The following is a 14,513-nucleotide window of genomic DNA, read 5'->3' as shown; positions in this document are numbered from 1 at the left end:
TAGCTTCCCAATTGTTGATCTTCACCTTAGGCCTGACAAAATGCACTTCTTCGTTACCAGAACCTTCCCGAATTTCTACCGTGTTCACTTCATCAAATAGACTTTGGACCCTTTCAAATCAACTCCTCATCAAAGACAACCACATGCTTTGGAACTGCTGACACCGGATGCTTCACTGCCCCTAGCTTGACAATGACGGGATCTGTGTGGGCACCCTCCACAATCACGACAGACTTGTTCGACACTCCTGGCACAACCACTTTTGCCCTTTCTTGTTTCGTTGCAACCTCACTTGAGGACCCTTTCTTGACTACCGCAGATAGCTCACTGTCTGTCCCGCCCAACCTGATCACTGATTTCCCACTTGTTGACTTTTCAACCGGCCCGACCTCACTGGACCGAATCATCATGACGGTCTGTGAAGGCTTCTTAGGCTCCCCTCCCTTTTGCACTATCTCGATCATATTTGTCTCATGATGGGCCGACAATGGATTCTGGTTGATATCAGGCGCCTTTTTTTTTGCCCATGCTTGATACATCTTGGCCATTTGTTGTTTCAGTTTATACATCTCTTCTTTCATCACATTAACATCCAACTCTTCCACCTCTCTCGAAGGATCGATAACACTCGCGTCAAGTTCCTGGTTGGCCATGATCAACTTATTTTTTTTGACCGGGTGTTGTAGGAGTGAGTTGCCAGAATGCCAGTCAACTAACCACCTGCCTGGACTCATCATCAACAACAACTTTGTTAGCGGTTAGAGCATTAATAGATAGGAAACCGCACATTTGGGAATGAATGCACCTAAGCAGTTAACCATTTCTATTATGCCTTTGCTTGGTTACATGCGTCATCCCGGCTTTCCTTTTCTGTATTTGCCATGCCTTTTCTCTCATTCTTCCCTCTTGTTTTTCCATTGTTTGTTTCTTGACTTTCCCTCTTTTCTTTTGCTTTTCTCTCTTATTTTCCCTTTTTTTTTCTTTTTCCTTCTTTTCCTCTTGCCTTGGTTTTTCTTGTTCCTATTCTCTCCTTTCCTCAAAATTGTTCTTCCGCTCTTTTCTTTCCTTTTCTCTTGCTCTCTTTTTATTTTCTCTTGTTTGCCTTTTTTTTTTGGTTACGGTCAAATCCTATGGAGATTGCCTACGTATCATGACCCCGCATGAATCAGACCAAGCGTAGTTCTTGCAAATAAACGCAAAAATAAGGAAATAATTTTTGAGATTTTCACTTTTTCATTAATAAAACTCTGATTACAAAGATACTAGACTATTTGTTTTTCTTAAAAAGGAAAATTACAAAACAAACTCAAAATAGCGAAATACAGACTCGATAACTAGGAATACATCAAAGCTTCAAATCCTGAGGCCCGCGGGGCATCATTCGGCATCGCCGCGGGCCTGCGTGCAAGACCCCTTTGTATCCGCTTCAAATCATTCATAACCTGACGAACAAATATCATCACTGTAGCAAAGAAAGTGGTACGACCCATTCTTTCGCTGGCTTGACATTTCATGGCAATATAATCTGCAATGCCTCTAATCCTTTCCCTGATCTGGCCTTTTTCCTGGAGTAGTCTTCTTATCTGCTGGTTGTGAGCCTCTAACACCTGGGAGTCGTGGAAATGATGGTCTTGCAACATCTTTATTTCTTTCTCCATATCGGCCATTAGCCTATAGCACTGTTCCCTTTCATCCTGAAATTCTTTGTCCTGCCGGGCTGCCTTATCTTCAAGGGTGTTCATCTTTCTTTTCAGATTAGCAATGGTTCCCTCATAATTTCTTTTTATTTGTTGCACAAATTGGGCTCTTTCCTCTATCTTCTTTGCCCATTGTGCCCGGAGTTTTGCCATATTCCCCTCAGATTTCTCCAACTCATCTTGGCCCTCTAAGACCTGCTTTTTCAGCCCATTTATCAATCTCTCATCGGACCGACTTCTTTCTCGATTTTTAGCAGCTATTTTCATTTGTCGGATTTGCTCTTTAAGAACCTCATTCTCTTGAGTCAATTTCTTTTTGTCACATTCGCCAGCCGCAGCTTGCACACTCTTTTCAAATTGAAGATCTCGGACTTGCTGCTCCAGCGCCCCTATCCTGGCCCGGTATTCCTTTTCCTTAGCTAGCCAATCCCATTGTACCTGGGCTCCGTCAGTGAATTGTTGTACATGTGGCCTTTTGGCGGGTCTCTCGGGAATCTGAAACCTTTTGCCGAACCAGGTCAAGTATTTAGGGTCTACTTCGCCTTTAGCCCAATCCTGTACTATAGTCTTAGACTCAAGGTACCTGCACTCATTCCATATTTGTCGGATTTTTCCTTCCGGAAATGCAGCTTTTGGACCTAACTCAATGATTTGTCCGCTCAGGTCTTCATCATTGTGAACAGTTTGGAATCTTCCTAGTTGCCTCAGAACGCGGTAAGGAGCGTAGGGTTGGATGCTTCGAATGCCCATCAAAAGAATATAAGGTACTTCTGCCGATGTGTACACAACCTCGGTAGCGGGAAGCCACCCGAAAGCCCATTCAACTTTATCCGCAGTCAAAGATCTCAAGCATGACAACCAAGCCTCGGTGCCCTCGGGGAACTCAATACCTGTTACCCGGGTTCCAAACTCCTCGATACAACTCAGCCCGGTTAAACCATAGTTCATATACCCCGTGCGATGACAAAGGTGCTCCTGTATCCATAACTGTAACAACAGATTACAACCCTGAAAGAATTTTACACCCTCTCGGCATAAGGTCAAAGCTCGATACATTTCTGCCACAATCAGGGGAACTACCGTGCTGTTAGACTTCTTTATAGCAACATCCAACATTCCTACAAGGCCAATGTCTATGTGGCCGTCTTTTCGAGGACAGATTATAACTCCCAAAAAGGCTACCATGAACGCCAATCCCCGCCGGGCCTCCCATTTATCTTTGTTCCCGGCGTGTGTCAAACCGGTGTTAGGCTCCTCGAAACCTCGCGGGTTGCCATATCGGTGGTATAGGAAATGAAGCGTGCAACACCCTTCTGCTAGATGCGTATCTTGAATGTCCCGACTAATGCTCAACAGGTCCAAGAATCTATGGAGGGTGACTGGTCTCGGTGCCAATGGGTATCTGCTCCTAAGGTTCCCGTTGAGACCCGCATATCCCGCAATCTCCTCTAGTGTGGATGTATGCTCGAAGTCCGAGAACCGGAATACGTTACGGGTTGGGTCCCAGAAAGGTATTAGTGCTTCAACAATGTCCGTCCTTGGTTTAGTGCTCAACAATCCAACGAGACCACCAAGAATCTTTACCACTGTTTCCCTGCTACCTTTTCCTAAGTCATTCCACCACATGTGGAGCTTCAAAGGGATCTCACTCAGGACTGAGAAGGTTTCAATGTCAACTGTAGTCATCCTGCACATTTATTTAAAGGAATTTAATGACTTATTTCATCCTAAAAGGAAAAATGTGGCTATTTAAAAAAAATGGCTATTTAATGACTCATTTTGACTTAAAAGAAAAAGCGACTATTTTTCAAAAATTTCATTTAAGAAAACAAAGACTCGGTTCTGCAGATACGGCCTTTCAGCACTTCCGGGAGGGAGATTTTAAGGCTGTGCCCGCAAACCATTTAAAAATGACTCAGGGTGGCTGTTCTTGNTATCGACCCCTGAGGTTTCCGTTAAGACCCGCATATCCCGCCATCTCCTCTAGTGTGGGTGTAAGCTCGAAGTCCGAGAACCGGAATACGTTACGAGTTGGGTCCCAAAAAGGTACCAATGCTTCAATAATATCCGTTCTTGGCTTAATGTTCAACAGTCCGACGAGGCCACCCAGAATATTTACCACTGTTTCCTGCTACCTTTTCCTAAGTCGTTCCACCACATGTGAAGCTTCAAAGGGATCTCACTCAGGACTGAGAAGGTTTCAATGTCAACTGTACTCATCCTGCACATTTATTTAAAGGAATTTAATGACTTATTTTAACCTAAAAGGAAAAATGTGGCTATTTAAATGACTCATTTTGACTTAAAAGAAAAAGCAACTATTTTTCAAAATTTTCATTTAAGAAAACAAAGACTCGTTTTTGCAAATACGGCCATTCAGCACTTCCGGGAGGGAGATTTAAGGCTGTGCCCGCAAACCATTTAAAAATGACTCAGGGTGGCCGTTCTTGCAAAAACAGCCTTCCGGCGTCCTTTTGGGGACATTCGGCTTATTTTAAACAAGGATGGCATCACTCGACTTATTTTGACAAGAATTAATGTTTTGGTATTTTTGGCTATTTTTTGCAAAAGGGGAGGTTGGACCCGATGAGGGTTGCCTACGTATCTCACATCCGGTGAGAATCAAACCAGCGTAGTTCGGTCAAATTTTTCAAAACCAAATATTTGTTAAAAGATCATTTCATTTCTTTTCAAATATTCTATTTTTTATTTTTTCAAAAATCCGGCAGCATTTCGGTACTATTTGGGCATCGTTTTTTTCCAAACAAGTGGTTACCTTCACTTAGCCCTAACACCGCTATTTTTCTCAATTTTCTCTCATTATATACAAGCCGATCAACATGCAAATCCAAAGCAAATGAATGCACAAGTAGCACGTAAGATGCATCAGGATGGTTTTTTCATTCAGGTCACCTGTCCTAGACGGACCCAACCCCTGTGTTGAGTCCCCTAAGTCAAATGCACATGATGCAAACAAACGTTCCTACTAGGGATCCGGCATGAGGTTTTGTTCTTCTAGGTTTAAACCCTAGGTTTATTGGTCTAGACCTGGCTTACCCGAGCGGACAACTCGAGCCGAGGGGGAGGCAGCATACCAGGGATACAGAAGCTCCGCCGGCTTAGCAACTTATCCAAACCTCGTTCTAATTGGGGAAAAACTCCAAACAGAAGAGAAGCTACACGAAGTGCACCCTTCTCTATGATGTAGAAGACTCAGAGAGAGGAAGGGATTCGTAACAGTTTATATATACAATTCACCAAATATCAAAGCGGTAAAGCATTTAGCACATTAAGCCCAAACATGTACAAAATCAGATAAAGCCAAATATAACAATTTAACTGAGCTCGAATTCTGAACCCCGAACCAAAAGTTCTGGGTTCTTATCCCCAGCAGAGTCCCCAGAGCTGTCACACCTCATTTTTCTTACTACTACACCCCGTGAAGGGTATAATAAAGGAAGTTTTTCCAATTAAAGGACAATCGAAACGGGATTCGTCTATTAAGAGATTCAGAGTCTCCACTTGGGAGATTTTTGGTGTCCCAAGTCACCGGTTTGAATCCCGAATTGAGGAAAAGGTTTGACTCTGTTTTACAGTCGTGAACCAGAAATCCGGGTAAGGAATTCTGTTAACCCAGGAGAAGGGGTTAGGCACTCCCGAGTTCCGTGGTTCTAGCACGGTCGCTCAACTGCTATATTCGGCTTAATTATCTGATTTTAATACATTTTGAACCTATGTGCAAAGTTTAGCTTTTAACTGCTTTTATTCAATTATTAAAGAATGTTGAAATTCGTTTGAAACATATCTTCAGATTACGTCACATGAAATGCACTCGGATCCTCAACACATTTTATTCAACGTTTTGGGATTTGGATTTGGGTCACATGAAATGCACACCCGAGTTTAGGAAGGTAAAATTATTAAAGGACGCGCCTAAAGCGACTAGCGCATTATTAACTTTGCGGGAGGCCATGAAAATTCGCTAAATGGCACGTCTCGAATTCTAAGTATTTTAATAAAGCATTTAAAGAGGGCCCCGCAATTTATGCATTTTGTTTGGCGCGGCTCCTCGTTTTATTATTTAAAGGCCAACCTAAAGCAAAACTATTATTTTCTGTTGAATTTGTCTCCAAAAGGGTCTAGTTAATTAATGTTATATCATTCGAGCCCCGAATTCGAGTCCGAACTTAAACAAGAGGAAGACCTCTAATTTAAATCCGCTACCTAATTTGTAAAGGCTCAAAAACTGGTTGTTTTTTGTCTTATAAATTTATTAAATTAGATCAAAGGCCTTCAACAATTAATTTCCTAATTTGGTCCCAGTCACAAAGAGGAGGAAATCAAGGCTTTAACCAAGACTGTTTGGGCCCTTAATCATTTAAGACAGCTTCGAATATTTATTAAGCTACTAATTAGTATGAACCAATACAAGAATTGATCATTAACCCAGCATGATTATTAACTATATTGAAACACCAAATTCAACAAGCTTAGTAGGTTGATCATTATGAAACCAATAACAGCTATCTAAGCCTTACATTTTAGTCCAGAAACAAGGGTTCAAACGGATTCTATGTTGTTCAGGGCCAGGGATCGGCTTAACAACTGATAAAGCGACAATCGACTCTAATTGTTTGTTAACCCTTCATCTTGCCTGTTTAACACTCAAATTCATTCTCGAGTGAACATATATCTCGCATTTTCAAAGACAAAAATGTAAGCTAAACATCACAGATGAAACATGATTATATTCCGTTTTTGTGAATCAATATGCTGAAACCCAGGTTTATGATCTAATTCTAGACAACAGGCTGATCTCATATGAATTATGATTATGAGTTACATATTGGCCCTACTTCCTGATTAAAACACGTAAACTTAAGCTATCAAATTGAACAATATAAATCCACCATCACTGAACATCGTATCTCATTGTTCTGAGGTCTAAAATAATCCAAACAATTTAAAAGCAGTCCTAATTATACAGTCCATCCAAAAATCCAAAACAATTAGAAATAGTCCTAATTATACAGTCCATAGTCTATTGTTCTCTGTTAATACAAACTAATAACTACACAATTAACTAACATCTATTTAATTATAAACACAGGTAAAATCAAACAGGTATAGATCTGATGAACACTTTTTCATTTCAATCCCATTCAAAGCTACATCAAGGCGATTCGAGAGTGTGTACCTGAATTACAATGAAATAGAAAGGAAAAAAAGGATCAGCAACAGTTCAATCAACCAGCAGGAGCAAAAAACAGTCCAATTCACAGCAGCAAATCAATTAAACCAGGACCAACTCCAGACAAGGAATCACCCAAAAAACAGCTTGAATGTACTCAATATAACTCGAAATCGATTCAGGAACACTGGAACTCAAAATGACATCTGAATTTACACTTAATCTAAGAAAGAGATGCAATGTAACAGTATTTTTTGTTGAGTTTTTTGCTGTATTTTTCCTTTGTTTTTGTGTTTTTTTGAAGGAATTAAGATCTAAGAGAAAATTTGAGCTATAAGAGTTCAAATTTTTGAAACTCCTTTGGTTATTTGAAATTCAAATGAGCATAAGCTATGTAGAAGGTTTGGGGAAATTAGTTATTGCTGGAAAGTCTATTATATCTAAACTTGTTCAATTATAAGAAGTAAGGGGGGGGGGGTGCCTTTTATAGGCAGAAAATCAAGGGGAAGCTTCTAGATTTCGATATATTACCTCTCTTTCTCTTCTTTATTTTCATCTTATCAATATCCTATAGTGTGATCGCTCTATATTATCCCCCTAATACTCTGATAATTATTAACTAAGGCCCTGTTCTAGAAGAGTCTAGGGTGTTCTAGCGTAACCTACAGCATTTCTGCCCAATTTTAAATACCCAAACTATCCCTGAACTCAATTTGAAATTACTAGTCTTATCTCAATTAACCCCATCCCTCTTACCTTGGTCAAATAACCACGGTTAAGTACTCAACAGGGACTAAAGGTTCAGCTAAATCTAAATAAATCCTAAAATTGAACTAACCATTCATACCAACTAATCAGAACATGGAAATTAAATCCAACTAAGTTCAGCAATTCAAACACGAAATTACACTGAACAAAAATCAAATAACAAAATGAAGCTACTTATATCTAAGAATATGAACGAAACTAGTCAAGCTGTGACGAAAGCAATTACCAACCATGGGATTCAAATCAACACAGAACCCTAAAACAAACTAACTCAAGATTGAGAACAATAATCACTGCCAAACAAATAATACCAATGAAACATGAATTAATCAGAAGACCTTTTCTTTAAAAATCAGTGAATTTCAAATAACAAGGAAAGAGGAGAAACTCACCTAGGTTTGAACCAAGAATGGATTTCGACTCGAAGCCTCAAAAGGATGCGCAGAGATCAAAGAATTTGAATTCTAGGGTTCTGCCGCTTCTTCGATTTGAAATTGGAGAAGATTTGGGATGATGTGAAGGCTACTGATGATGGATTCGGAACGAGAGAAGTGAGGAGGGGACCTGATGTTAATCCGGTAAGGTTTGGGGGTGGCGCCGCCGTGGGCGGTGGAGACGGCGTTTAGTGTTTTGGACATTCGAGGAGTTCGGGTAATTTTTTAGGGAAACTGGACATGAATATGAAAAGAGGAGGAGGAGAGGAGCATGAGGTTACATTTGGGGTTATTTGGAGACCGGCTTCCGCCGTGAGGCGATTTCCGGCGGCGGTGTAGGGCGGAGGGAGGCGGCGTTACGAGTCTCTGATGAGAGATGAGAGAGATGAGAGGGTAAGGGGGGTCTGAGGGGGTAGGGTAGCGTTAGGACATATTTATACCATGGGGAAATCAGTTCCTGACCGTTCGATCAGAAGAACTTAGACGGCTCAGATTTGTTCTACAGAAACGACGTCGTTTTGGTCATTTGCTGGACCGGACTGGGTAATACAATTGGGCTGTGCATTTTGGTCCGGTTTCAGGGCGAGATTGGGCTTGATTTTTGGTAGTCTGATGCCTTTTCTTGCATTTTCAATTCAATTAATGAAAATTCTTTTGTTGGTTTTCCTTTCTTTCTTTTCCCCTCTTTTTTTTATATATATATTTTTCTGATTAAATGCAAGATTAAACGTAAAAGACCCAAATTAACTCTAAAATTATACTAATTGATTTCCAAATAAACTAATTCCTAATTGAAAAGCAAACTAAGACAAATTAAAAGCAGAAATGCTAAAGAACCATTTTTGTTATTTTCTTTATTTTTTTAAAGTAACTTAATTACTAATTAAACCTAAAATGTAAAATTAAACCTTAAATGCAAATGCCAAGTATTTTTGTATTTTTTATTAATTAAAATGCACAAACAAAATGCAAACAATTAACATAAAATGTCACAAAATCCACAAAATTGCAAATAATGAAAAGAAATTATTTTGTTTGAAATTATGGGAGTAATTCATATAGGGCAAAAATCACGTGCTCACAGCTGCTACGTCCACTAGGCCGCTAGAGATGCAGGTGCCCGTGCAACATAAATGCACAACAAGTGTAGCATGAGTATGAAAATAACATGTACTCAGTAAGTATCCCACCTAATCTCGAAGAAATAGAGGCGAGAGGTCGACTTCGACACTTACTAGTGGTCCAATGATGATACATCAATAATATAACAAGTCGAGGGTTTATATAAACATGAATGTAATTCAATAGAGCGAAGCAAGTAAACAATTCTTTCTTTTATATGAAAATTTCCAATTTCCTTTTTCATCATTTATACATATATTCTCAAGACGGGAAGAAGCAATATCAACTTCAGTAAATTACAAGGCAAGCAATACAAGCATGCGCAAATCATGCCGAGGACGTACGGCCCGATCCAACAATATTTAAACTGTACACTGCCAGATGGTCGAATGGCGTGAACCATAGATGCATCTATTACCCCGCTCGCGAATCATACATGTGACGCGGTCAAATTTAAATAAACACTCCAAACAGCAATCAAGAAACCATCAGGGAATCAATCATCCAATAAAAGGAAAATTCTCTTTTTAAAAGTCAAGAAACGAATGTCTAGTTTTTATAAATTCTTTTATACATTTCAATATGTTTTAAGCATTTCAATTTGACAAAAAAATTTCAAATATTACAAGTAAAATATGCTTTTTGGTCCTAGACTACCCGGACTTAAGCATAATAGTAGCTACGCGCGGACTCTCGTCACCTCGTGCGTTCGTAGCCCCCACAAATAGGAGCACATAACCAATTAACTCACCTATGGGGACAATTCCCTCTTACAAGGTTAGAAAGGAGACTTACCTTGCTCCGAAGTTCCATAACCGGCATTCCACGCCCTTCCGAGGACTCAAATTGATGCACAACTCTCCAAAACTAGCCAACAATTATGCAAATCCATTAATATATGACCAACTACTCATAATAATCCAATTCATTACAATTCCTAACCCCGATCAAAAAAGTTGACAAAATTGCCCTCGGGCCCACGTGCCCGAATTCCGAAATTTTTCGAAGATAAAGTTTACCCATAACCTCACGAACTCAAATATATAATTTACTCTCAATTTCATGCCCAAAATCGTGGTCAAAATCCAAAAATACGAATTTTCTAGGTTTCCCTCTAACCCCAAGATTCTACCCATTTTCATGCTCAAATCCGTATATAATCAAGGTAGTTAACTCACAAGGGGTGGAATTAACTTACCCCATGTTTGATGATGAAATCCCTCTCTTGAATCTCTCCAAAAATCTCCCAAACAAGAGAAAAATGGGAGGAAATGAACCAAATCTCCGTTTTTATAAAATCCTCTTCTGCCCAGCGACCTTCGCACCTGCGGTCACTAGACCGCTTCTGCGGTTCCGCAGGTGCGGTTAAAATTCCGCTTCTGCGGGAAACCCCCAGCTGCCCCAGTCCGCTTCTGCGCCGCCTCGACCGCATCTGCGATCTCGCAGGTGCGAAAAATCCTTCGCACCTGCGGCCCCTGACCCCTTCACTTCTAGCCACTTCTGCGGTTCTTTTCCGCGCTTCTGCGGGGCCGCTTCTGCGGTGAAGCCTCCGCAAGAGCGGTTACACCAGCAACCAGACCCCCCTTCAGCTCATCCTTTAAGTCCGTTAATCATCCGGAATCCACCCGAGATCCCCGGGACCCCATTCAATCATACCAATCAGTCCCAACACACATTACAGACTTGCTCGAGGCCTCAAATCACGTCAAACAACGCTAAAATCACAAATCACACCCCAAATCAAACTTGATGAACTTGAGAAATTCAAACTTCACCATTCGATGTCGAAACCTATCCAATCACATTCGATTGACCTCAAATTTTGCACACCAGTCATATTCGACATTACAGACCTACTCCAACTTCCGGAATCGGAATCCGACCCCGATATCAAAAATTCCACTTCCGGTCAAACTCCTCAAAAACCTTCAAATCTCTATCTTTAGCCAAATGACTCCAAAATAACTCACGGACCTCCGAATTCACTTCCGATCACGCTACCAATACCAAAAATCACCATACGGAGCTATTACTAGACTCGGAATCCCAAACGGACATTGATAACACTGAAATGCACTTCAACCCAAACTTATGAAATTCCTCCAAAAATGCTAACTTCCACAATAGGTGCCGAAACATTCCCGGATCTTCCAACACCCGATCCGGACATATGCCCAAGTCCGAAATCGTCATACGAACCTGCTGGAACCTTCGAATCCCGATTCCGAGGTCGTTTACTCAAAAATCCAATCTTAGTCAATTCTTTCAACTTTAAGCTTCGGAAATGAGAATTCTCTTTCCAAATCAACTCCGAACTTCTCGGAATTCAATTCCGACCATGCGTGCAAGTCATAATATATGAAGTGAAGTTACTCAGGGCTTCAAACCGCTGAACGGCGCGCTAGAGCTCAAAACAACCGGTCGTGTCGTTACAATTATAAGACTAATTTTCTTTCTTTCCATTCAGATTCAAAATAATCTTATTTATTATCTTTCTATTTAAATTAAAAAAAATTATCTTTTAATTTTAAATTAAATTAAATATTATTACAAATATTATCCTAAATTGTCAAATAATTTTATAGTAGCGTGCCACTACCCACTTAGCTTAGCCACAATGCAAATTATTCCTTTAATATATATATATATATATATATATATTATATCTTTTGAGTTTACTGATTGGTGAAGAAAATGCTCTATTACCAAAGCAAATTTTCCTTTATTTATCACCATACAAGTTGATGCTTCAATTTATATTTTCTCTCTTTTATTATCACTACTAATATAATATAAATCTTAATTTCATATTTGTTATACTTAAATTTATTGAATTAACGTCTTAGGGCACACGGAGAAGTGAACACTATTGATCACATTACGAAAGCTAAGTTTTGATCCAACAACTCGGTAATTATGATTATGGGTTCGAACCTTGATTTTTTAGTCTTATTTCTAGTAACAAACACGTTTTTGTTTCTATTGTTTTTGCTGTGAACTCAAATTTCAAAAAACTCTTTCTCATTATTTAGAACAATTCGCCTCACTCGGTGAGCCTCTCGTTTGAATTGAAACATTTATGTGTTGATTAGCTTTCCTAATAAATTAATCAATCAATTCAAATTTAACTTTCTTCCCATTCAGATTCAAAAGAATCTTATTTACTATCTTTCTATTTAAATTAAAAAAATATCCTACTTTTCAATTTAAATTAAATACTATAACAAATATTGTCCTAAATTACCAAGTGGCTTTATATTAGCTTGCCACTTGGCTTAACCACAATGCAAACTTTCTTGCTTTAATATATATATATATATATATATATATATATATAGAGAGAGAGAGAGAGAGAGAGAGAGAGAGATAGATAATACGTACATATTCTATGAATTTCACAAGACAAATATAAAGTTTGGACAAAAGCTACTAGGTTCGACCGAACCCGTAAGCGAAGGGCTAGCTCCGCCCCTACGAGACACATTCTTTATTTCCTTAAATATTATTAATTGACTGAAATTAGGAATTCTTATTTCCGCTACTAAAGTTTCTTTGTTGAATTTCTTGCTACACTGTAAAAAGAGAAATTGTTCTCATGCCTTGAACAGGCGTTTGGGTAGTATTTGATGAAGTTGAAAAAGAGCACATAAAAATCGGGAGAAAAAAAAACACAACAGACTTTATACTTGAGCTCACTTAACAGTTGAACAAGGATAAAAACGTGGTGTGATTTATTCTTCAGGAAAAATCAAGATTAAGGGAGAGAATTCAAAATCTAACCAGTGTTTGCCAATTGCCATCTCTCTCTTGCTTATTTATTTTCCTGAAACTATATGGAGCAGTATTATTCCTTCAACTATTTAAAATTGGTGCATATTTTGTCCTTACCCAACATTACCATTTATATCTAACAGACATTATATACTTGCAATGTTTTCAGTTTTAACAGGCTTTGATTCGAAGCTGTAGAGTTGGTGACACTGTATCTGCACGCAAAAAGAAAGGTCAAGGCTTTAACTGATAAATCAGTTTCCAAAGATGACAATGCTGCTGAAGCTGTCCAAAAACAAATGGCACCAACGATAACAAACAATGTTAACATAACTACAGTTATCTCCAGAACTAGAGGTTAAGAGCAGACTTGTTGAAACGGAGGTAAAAATGCAATGTCTGATCACAAATTTTCAGAGACAATGAAAGTGCAGTACAACAGAATAAGAAGAAAAGAGCCGAAATTGAAAAGCAGAATGGAGAGTATTCTTAACAAAAAACAAATATAATCAAACAGATGCAATGACAGGAGAAGATGGAAACAGTGATAGTGAAAGAAATGAAAAGGATGCCATTGGTAACAGTGGAGATACAAAGATATCCTAGGAGACACAGTGGAAGAAGATGAATATGAAGGAAATGGAGAAAGAAATGGAGGGAGTGGGGAGGGGGATAAGAAGAGAAACTGGAAGGAAGTACAAAGCAGACAACCAAGAAATTTAAGAAAAGGAATAAGAGGAAGATAAAGGCAAATGAAGCCTCTGAAGTGAAAAGTAAAAATGAGCAGGCTATGAAGAAAGTAGCCTCTAAACTCTAAAGGCAAGGCTCAGCAGGACTCAAGAAGCTTTGGCATCCAGAGATCACAATGTGCTGAATTCTTTGAAAACACTCTCCGAAGGATCAGAGAGAAAATGTCTCCTAAGGTGCTGATGCCTCCAAGGAAGTTAGGCTCCAGAGATAAAGCTAAGGTGACCCTTGCAGTGATAGATCAAGTAGTTTTTAATGGACGTTCACAAGGATCAAAGTGTACTAAGCTTTGAATACTTGAAGGACTATTTACAATCCATGTGAAGTACAGGAATGGCTTCGAGTAATGGCCAGAACTTAAGGGACTATTTCTGGGTTTTTTCCCCTATATCATCTTTTAAACTCTTTTCATTCATACATTTCAACTATTACTTTTATTCAACTCAAAAGTAGCTTCTTGAAAATTTTATTGGCTTAATCTTTACTAGTCAAGCTAGGCCATCCAAATTGAGAGGGGAATAGCTTCTTCTTAGTACTACCTTTTGCATTAAAAGTTGGACTGAATTACAAGGATTAAGAATTTCAAGACAACAATCTCACACATCTACTGGCAGTATGCTGAAGTAAAGGCCCAAGTAAATGTAAGTGGTTCATTCACCCAAAAATATCAGGTCAAACAATAAATTGAATGACAAAATCAGGAAGATGCATTACATAATAAAAATATCTAAAGATTCCAAGGAAATCTAAGCTTTTCATTTTAAAATACATGAAAATTACTTA

This window comes from Nicotiana attenuata, chromosome 1, assembly GCF_001879085.1.
Source record: "Nicotiana attenuata strain UT chromosome 1, NIATTr2, whole genome shotgun sequence".
NCBI lineage: Eukaryota > Viridiplantae > Streptophyta > Magnoliopsida > Solanales > Solanaceae > Nicotiana > Nicotiana attenuata.
Note: the sequence above shows the minus strand (reverse complement) of the source record.